We start from the raw sequence: 9,044 nt of genomic DNA on the forward strand, positions 1-9,044 counted from the left end.
TTGTGTGGCTCAAATATGTATGTTGGCCATTAAACGCTTGTTGTAATACACTGTAATATGAGAAATATAAATATTTAGCAAATGCAGAGTACATAAATAACGTAATAATGCTATGTTCTATGTGCATTTGTAATAACTTTGAAGCTATTGGGAGAAGTGTGCCTATAAAACATCAATTTCATATAGAAAGTCGGAGTACGCTAAGCTTTTTGTTAACTTCGGAGTTTCTTTTTTTTGCAGAACAGTTAGGACTTACGCATAAGGTGGTGTATTCCTACAAATGTTAACCCCATCGGGTCAACCATATGATATTGGTTTCATCACACTTTTCGATCACTTCCGCCTCCTGTGGCGATGGTCTTGGTGAAGAACCATTCTCTCTCAGACCCCACCATCTTAAAGCAACCAACATTCTATATAAAAAAAGCCTAAATGTATAACAAAATAACTTGAAACTTAATTAATAAAACAGTGTTTGTTTCACTAAACCCAAACTTTAAATAAAACCACTAAGCTTCAGAAGGTAATAAGTAAATCAATAACAAAGGTAGAAAAACTAAGCATCCACACACACACTCACATAGCTCAATCAATGACTTGCAGTCACAAATGAGTAAAAAAAATACAACTATTTTGAGTCATCATTGTTTAATATGGCCCTTATGCTACATTCATATGACCAACAATTGTTTAGAATCAAGATTTAGAAACTGAAATCTTACAAACTTAGAGCGTTGTGGTCTCCTTTCCCTGCCTCTGGCCATGACCCATTCTCCCGCCGGCTGTGGACCCAAAAAAACAACTGTTTATAGATCGTTTTAGCTTGTATATTACAACCATCATATACATATTCTGTAATATCAACGAACGAACAAATATTTAGCAATTAAAACAACAAAACTAAAATAAAATATGAAACCCTAACTGCCAACGTCGATTTTCATGCTACTGCTGTTTTTCCTGACCAAAATACATTGCCGCCACCGTCATTTAACCGAACGTCAAGAATTAGAAGCCAAATAAGTGATTCGGAGAGTGCTCAGATAGGAAGATGGAGAGAATGCTTAGATGGGAGATGGAGAGTCTGGTGAGAGAGACAGGGGTGAGCAATATTTATGAATCAGAACCATAAAGTTCTTTTTTTTTTTTTGAAAAACACCCCAAGCACATGGTACAACCCATCCAAGCCCAAAGTAGTTGCTTATTTATAGTAGGTACTAATTAGGTGTGTTTTCAATGGGTTTTCAATCCAGTTATTAGCCAAATAATATTACCCACTTAATATCATTATTTGTAGAGTTAAATGCCCGGATAGTCCCCGTGGTTTGACCTTTTTTACCTTTAGTCCCTAACTTTCTAAAATTACAACTATTTCAATTTCGTTCCCGGATAGTCCCTGGCGTGGATGGAGGTTAGTTTTTGGTGTTAAATGGGTGTGAAATGACCAAAATACCCTTAATGATAAAAAAATGTTATTAATTATCTATTTACATATCTAATTAAAAGAAAGTGAGGCCCACCATACCCCCACCCCCACCCCCCAAAACTCTAAGCATAGGAGCATCAGCCAATCTTGTAGGAATTGAACCAAAAAGGCGATTAAAACTCAAATCTAGCCTCGTTAACATCCCAAATCACCCAAACTTGCAGGCAATGCACCACTAAGGTGGTTATTGCAAAGAAAGAACACCCAGCTTCTTTATTGACCCGAGTTGAGTTGGTATGCTTCCACTAAACTAGTTGTAACAAAGCTGCAACACTACATATAACAGTCAAGAAGTTTGAAACATAAATACTTCTAAAAGACACTAACTTAACACCAAAAAACCAAAAAAAATTAATGAATAAATGAAGTAAAACACACTCCAAAAAAGTCAATCATTCAGTGATTTACTTACCTTATAAACTCTCCATGTTTCCAAGCTCAACAGGAATGGTGCCAGACAAAGAGTTGTAATGCAGGTACAAACCAGTCAACTGTTTGAGCTCAGACAAAGCCGGTGAGAGCTTACCAGAAAGACCTTTACCCTGTAAAGAAATGTTAGCAACTTGACCATTCTCGTTGCAGAAGACACCATCAAATGAGCCGTCAAATTTGGTTGCCCATAACAGTCCATGAGCCCAGATAAGTGTTGTTTGGATCTAGACTGTTTTATCACAGTCCATGAGAAAAATTGAATTTTATAACTCATAGTCATTGATTTGACCGACGAACCTTCTTGATCAATTTTTCTCCCTAACTATGAATACTCAGATGAACTATGAGTTATAAAATTCAATGTTTTTGTTTAGAGGTTGAAGGGTCATGGTAGCAGTGGTGGATGAGGTTGAAGATGATGGTGGGATGGTGAGGTGGTTGCGGTGGTATTTGGGGTGGTGGTGGTTGGTATTTGGGGGTGGTTGGTGGTGTTTGATAATTATGGATGCAGACAAAACAAAGGAAAGAGAAAAGGGAAGTGGGGTGGGGTGGGGTGGGGTGAGGGTATGGTGGGCTCCACTTTCTTTTAATTAGATATATAAATAGATAATTAATAACATTTTTTTTATCATTAAGGGTATTTTGGTCATTTCACACCTACTTAACACCAAAAATTAACCTTCATCCACGCAAGGGACTATCCGAGAACAAAACGGAAAAAGTTGAGGACTATAGCTGTAATTTTAGAAAGTTAGGGACTAAATGTGAAAAAAAGCCAAACTACAGGGACTATCCGGGCATTTAACTCTTATTTGTAGCCAATAATATTTATTTCTTGTGTTAATCGACGTATCACACTTTAAAAATGTATAAAAACGTTATATGCGTGCAATTCCGAGCAACACAGATCAAAAACCTCCATTTAAGCTTTTCCAAGCATTTTGGTCAAATTTTGGACTTTTCATTTTAACCGGGTCGTCGCCAAAGTTTGTTTCTTATATTTAACCGCTACGCGATAAGTAAGTTTCTAAAATTTACCAAATACAAATCCATGTATAATTCGGGCTTTCTATACTTTAAAAGACTTTAATTATTCCAAAATAAGTCAAATAATGTTTTTAGTTATATAATCAAGTGTTACATTAACACGGATAATAATCGAAAGCAGCCGAGTGTCACAAGTGGAAGCCAAAGCGGCTTGATTTTTGGGGTTGGGGGGGGGGGGAGAAGAATTAAACACAAGTCTTTGATATTTGAAACCCCTTATTAGTTAAATGTAGTGAGTAATATGACACTACAGAATTGGAGTGGTTTAGGGTACGTTAGAATAGTGGTATCACCCCTCGAGTTTTACTCACATCCCATACACATCCAATCCCAATCTTTTATTTTATAAAGTTAAGCTCTATTAACATCTCTGTAATATTTAGTAGATGTTTTTACACTATCATATAAAATGTAAAATATATATATATATATATATATTTGAAGAAAGAGAAAATTTCACTTTTTGTCCTTTATGTTTGCACTGAATTTTGAAACGTGCCCTTTAAAACTTTTAGTTTCAATTTATGTCCAAAAAACACATGTTTTGTATCACTTTATGTCCTTTCCACCAAACTGAGTTAATTTAGTTAGTTAGGTTTATTTAATATAAGGGTATAATTGTCATTTTAAGGTTTAACTCTATTTATCGCCCCCTATTTAACCACTGCATCTTCTTCTTCAATTATTTTAGGGTTTCATAAGCTCTCTCTCTCTCTCTCTCTCTCTCTCTTATCATCTGCATCTTCTTCCTTAGGTCGATAATGGTGTTTTGTGGGTGTGGAAAGGAAGCAGCGATTCGAACATCAAAAACCTCAAAAAATCCAGGCCGTAAGTTCTATGGATGCCACGACAAGGTAAGTGTTCAAAAGTTTGGGTTTTTTATGTACTGAACTTGCAAGAACATAAGTGGGTTTTTTTTTTGTTTCATTTCATTGTTTCAGAATAGAAAATGTGGGTTTTTTTATGTGGATTGAACCACCAAAAATGTGTCAAAGTTGCATGGACATCATACCCGATTTGTTGAAGTTCAAGAACGAATATGAAGAAGAAAGAAGAAGACTAGAAGAAAAAGCAAGAAGTTGGAAGAAATACCTGATTTGCAGCTGGGTCTTCTTTTGTATCTATGTTTTTGTATTCCGTCAATGAAATCAACTGTATAATGTACTGACTTTTGTTTAGTAATGGAAGTGTAATGACTTTTGTTAAGTAATGGCAATGGAATGAAATGTGTTGTAGATTTTGTTGCGGCTGATTACCGGTACGATATGCACAATGTCCAAAAGCACAATGGCCAAATGCACAATATGCACAATGGCCAAAAGCACAACCAAAATGATCAAAACCCATAACATAAGCAATACCAAAATGGCCATTTAAGGCTGATAATACATAAGTGTCATCACAAAACAGGTTACATGTTCAAATTCATCACAAAACAGGTTCCATGGTCATAAACATAGCTGCATACATACTACTAATACATAAACAGGTTCCATGGTCTCCTACACCTTCTTGCCTTGACAAGTTCTACTGTTATGACCTATCCCTTTACACTTTCGACAAGCCTTCTGCTTTTGGACATCCTTCTTCCCTTTCAGACCTTCGCTACTTCCAGCATAATGTTTTTTCCCTTTCTGCCCTTTTGTTGATCCAACAGCAAGTTTACTGGACTTAGCACTAGTTTGCTGAGTTGGGAAGGCCTCTGACCTACCATTACAGGACCTGCTGTTGAGCCCTGTATTACCACACTTTCCACAAGTACCTGATGTACCAACCTTCCTTAGTCTCCGACCCTCTGTGATGTCCTCTAACTCTGAGGCTGCTTTTCTCCTTGCTTTCTTTGGCCTCCCAATAGACTTATGGTAATATGGTGGTGTGATTGTTGTTGGCAGTAGGGATCTTGGCCACATTGACTTACCATTAATTGGATACACCTTGAATGTGTAAACTTGCTTCCACCTATCCATCCTATAAACAGGATGGACAAAGCTTTCTGGTAAGCCCACTTGGCCATGTGAAGCTCTGTTCCAGATGGCTGCGACAGCATGTCTGCAAGGTATGCCATTGAGTTCCCATCTTCTTCAACTGCATGTCCTCTGTTCCAAGTTCACCACATACTGATTAACACCACCAGTTACTTGATAGTGCCCTTCACCATTCCAAATTATAGTGTACCTGGTAGCATCCTTCTTAATTTCCTCAAACAACTCAGTTGCATATGGTGTTAGTAAACCATCACTCCTCTCAATCAACTGAACAACATTAACAATTCTTCTAATGCAGTACTCTCTAATGAATTCTAACATTGCAATGATGGGCTTGTCCCTTCCTTCAAGTATCTTTGAATTGAACATCTCACACATGTTGTTGAGCAACATATCAGATGTTGCCCTTCCTATAATACACAAGGTTAAACAGTATATTAATGCCCTATTTAACAAATAACAGAATATTATACTTGTAAAGACTGTTTATATTACCAGAAAATGAGACATTGACCAATGTTTAGGAGGTATGTTAGATAACCACAAGTGACATTCATTGTTGAAACTTTTTATATTCCATCTCCTTTTCAAACTCAACAATAGTTGTTGCTGTTGCACATTTCCACAAAAGGTCTTTGAAGGCCTTTCCTTTGAATTGTAATCTCATGTTTTCATAGATGTGTCTTAGGAAAAATCTATGCTCAGCAAATGGGAAGACCTTCATAATTGCTGGAATAATGCCCTAAATAGGCCATAAAGATATGAAGACTGTTAATAATGTAAGAATAATGTAACAATACATGAAGAATAATGTAAGAATAATGGATGAAGACTGACCTTTTGCCTGTCACTTAAGAATGTAAAGTTTGAATTGGCATCCAAATCCAAATCATCACCTAAGCATTCTAGAAACCAAGTCCAAGAGTCTAGTGTTTCAGCCTCTACTATAACATATGAGACAGGGTAAATGCCATTATTGGGATCAACCCCAACTGCACTAAGAACCTAGCCTGGATATGGACCTTTTATGAAAGCCCCATCAAGTCCCAACATATCTCTTCCAATAGCTTTAAAACCTTGTTTCAGAGCCCCTAAGCACACATATACTCTTTTAAATTTCCTTTCAGTTGACTCAGGATCTGCTGGTGGTTCTAGTTCAAATTTCACAGTTGTCCCTGGATTTGTGTTCATCAATTCAGCTACATAAGCTCTAAGTAACCCATGCTGTGAATTATAATCACCATTTAGTTGCATGACAGCCTTCTGTTTAGCCCTATATGCTTTCTGCTTTGATACACCAACTTCAAACTTTCTTTGTAGCTGCTCTTGTACAGCCTTGATTGGTATTTTGGGGTTATCTTGGAGATGTTCCATTAGCTGTTTGGATAGAAAAGTGGCTGTGCAGGCTCTAACATGCCTGTTTTGAAAGCATTTGTGTTCATCTAACCAGGGTTTTTATCATCCAAGATTCAGATCTATTCACTTTAGAAAGCAACAGGGTCCAAGGGCATTTATGTTTGTGTGTTTCTGCTTTATTACCCCTGCCACCACTGTTTTTGCTTTTTGGTCCTTCAGATTGTCTAGAACTGCTAGAACCCCCAACTTCTTTATTTTTCACATTGTGTCCTTTTTCAACTTGTGGTTTAGTACATGTTCTGCTATTGTGTCCAGTACCCCTACACCTTCCACACACTCCTTTAACTTTTAAACCTTGTGTCATACTAATCCCAACACTGTTTTGTATGCTACCATCTTCAGCAAACTGTGGGATATCACCCCAACAAACAACCCTTACCCTCTGCATGTCATCCTTGATAATCCTAATTTGCCTCCTAGTTTCAACTACATGTGTCTTGATCAGTTTTTTGGCTTCTTTTTTGGTTCCAAACACTTGCCCAAGATACAAAGTGTTTTTTCCTTCACCATCCTTTCTCATGGCCTTTAAAGCCCTTTTCCTAAAGCTTGTATCATTCTCATCAGACTCTGAACCACTATGGAATTTTTCATTGTCTATAGCATCTTCTCCTAACTCATCACCATTAGTGTCAACCATATGATCAATAACACCATCATCAACATAGTCAGTTAAAAACTTGTAATTCCTCATATCAGTTTCAACATCATTTATGTTGTTTCCATCATCTGCTATGAAATCACTATCATTATCCTCACTGGTATTCACATCCCCCTCATCCTCACTTTCATTCACATCCCCCTCATGCTCACTTTCATTCACATCCCCCTTATGCTCACTTTCATTTACATCCCCCTCATGCTCACTTTCATTTACAGCCACATCATTCAACTTATGTTGTACACTATCACTTTGATTCACAGGATTCTCACCAAAGAAAGGGTCAAACTCAAGATCATCCATTGTAATATCAACTTCATATTGCACACTACTTTGTCCTACTTCATGTTCAGCACTAATATGCCCTGTTTCTAGTTGAACACTACTCTGTCCTACATCATTTTCAACACTACCATTCCATCCTAACAATAACCTATTCTTACTAGCATTGATGTTTTCCATCGCCATGATCTCCTCATCAGTTATTTCTTGCACCCTAAACTTGGTTGGGGAGCAGAAATAAGTATGCACAGTTGTTATAGCATACTCACAATACACATTCATCACCCTAGACTGAGGAATAACTTTGATAAAATCTAAAACATCTGCATCACTTCCTAAAGCCCTTAGCCCAAAATCAAGATTCTCACCAGGAACACAAAAGTGATAATACCTTTCAATATCGCTTGGAAGGCCAAACTTGTCCACGATACAATCCAGTTCATGCACAGAGAACTTATCTTCATCTAACAAGTCAATAAAATTGCACTCTCCTTCGACATAAGCCCTATCGGGAAATCGGGTGAATCTGCCACTGTAATAAAGCTTAATGGTGAACAGACTTGGGAACCCCACTGCATTATGCAATGATCGATTAGTATTATGCAATGATCGATTAGTGTTATTCATAATTTCAATAAACGAAACTCAAAACCCTAAAAATTACCGTAGAAGGCATCGATATCAGATTGGGATAAGTGTTGTCGGATCATAAATTGTCTTCCATTGGTGTCTGAATTAGGGTTCATCGTCAAAGTTTGATTGCAGAAATTAGGAGGATGATTGAGATCGATGAGTGAAATTAGAAGGACAATTATGCGTTGTGAAGAATATAAAGGGACATAGCTACAATCAACCTTAAAATGACAATTATACCATTGCATTAAATAAACCTAACTAACTAAATTAACTCAGTTTGGTGGAAAGGACATAAAGTGATACAAAACATGTATTTTTTGGACATAAATTGAAACTAAAAGTTTTAAAGGGCACGTTTCAAAATTCAGCGCAAACATAAAAGACAAAAAGTGAAATTTTCTCTTTTGAAGAAAACTGTAGAAATTAGATATACTAAAATTCACATTTATTCCAACAAAATATTGATTTTTCTAGTGATTAACTAAACTTTTTTTCAATTAGAACCAATTACCCAATATCCCAGCTAAATCCATTAGCATAACAAGCCAATCATATTTTAATTTAATAATTTAAATAAAATTGAATAAAACCCAAAACGACGCACTCATGATAAGAAAATAAATAGAACGATTGTCGATTATCTAAGGGCCTTTTAATTCTCAAAGATTCTATGAGATGGCCTGCTTGTGCAGTATTAGCGGTATTAAAATTGTTCTAGCCAATGATGTCTAGATAAAATAATAGAATACATGTATTTCTTTTGGGAGAGGTTGGTTTAACTCACATTTGATATAGAGTAAGGCACTCGTAGGCATTGATAGGAGATACATGGAAACATGGGTTCGATCTTTGAGTCAAACAGATTTTACTGGTAATTTCACCGTCATGCCTACGAACGGGTGGGTTACCGGGTTTTCCCCGGAATTGGTGGTCGACTCGGCCACTCGGGGTTACTCTCAGAGTACTCTATTTGATCCAGTAGGTGCACTAAGAATGCTCGGAATTGATTTTGTTGACCGTTAAAAAAATTATTATAAAAATATATAATGTGGATGGTTCGTTGGTTGGTAACAAGAGAAGCGTTTTGAATGAATAAAACGAT

The 9,044-nt window shown here is 36.7% G+C and overlaps 1 long non-coding RNA gene across 1 annotated transcript; it reads right to left on the minus strand.

Moving 5' to 3' along the window:
• Window positions 1–550: 550 nt before the first annotated feature.
• On the minus strand, window positions 551–1,087 carry LOC118480602. The gene is made up of 2 exons (XR_004863507.1): window positions 926–1,087; window positions 551–782 (listed from the first exon to the last, which is right to left on the minus strand). It is a non-coding gene; the product is annotated as an uncharacterized LOC118480602 (long non-coding RNA).
• Between the last annotated feature and the right edge of the window lie 7,957 nt (window positions 1,088–9,044).

The sequence above is a fragment of the Helianthus annuus genome, chromosome 7 (genome assembly GCF_002127325.2).
Source record: "Helianthus annuus cultivar XRQ/B chromosome 7, HanXRQr2.0-SUNRISE, whole genome shotgun sequence".
Taxonomy (NCBI): Eukaryota; Viridiplantae; Streptophyta; class Magnoliopsida; order Asterales; family Asteraceae; genus Helianthus; species Helianthus annuus.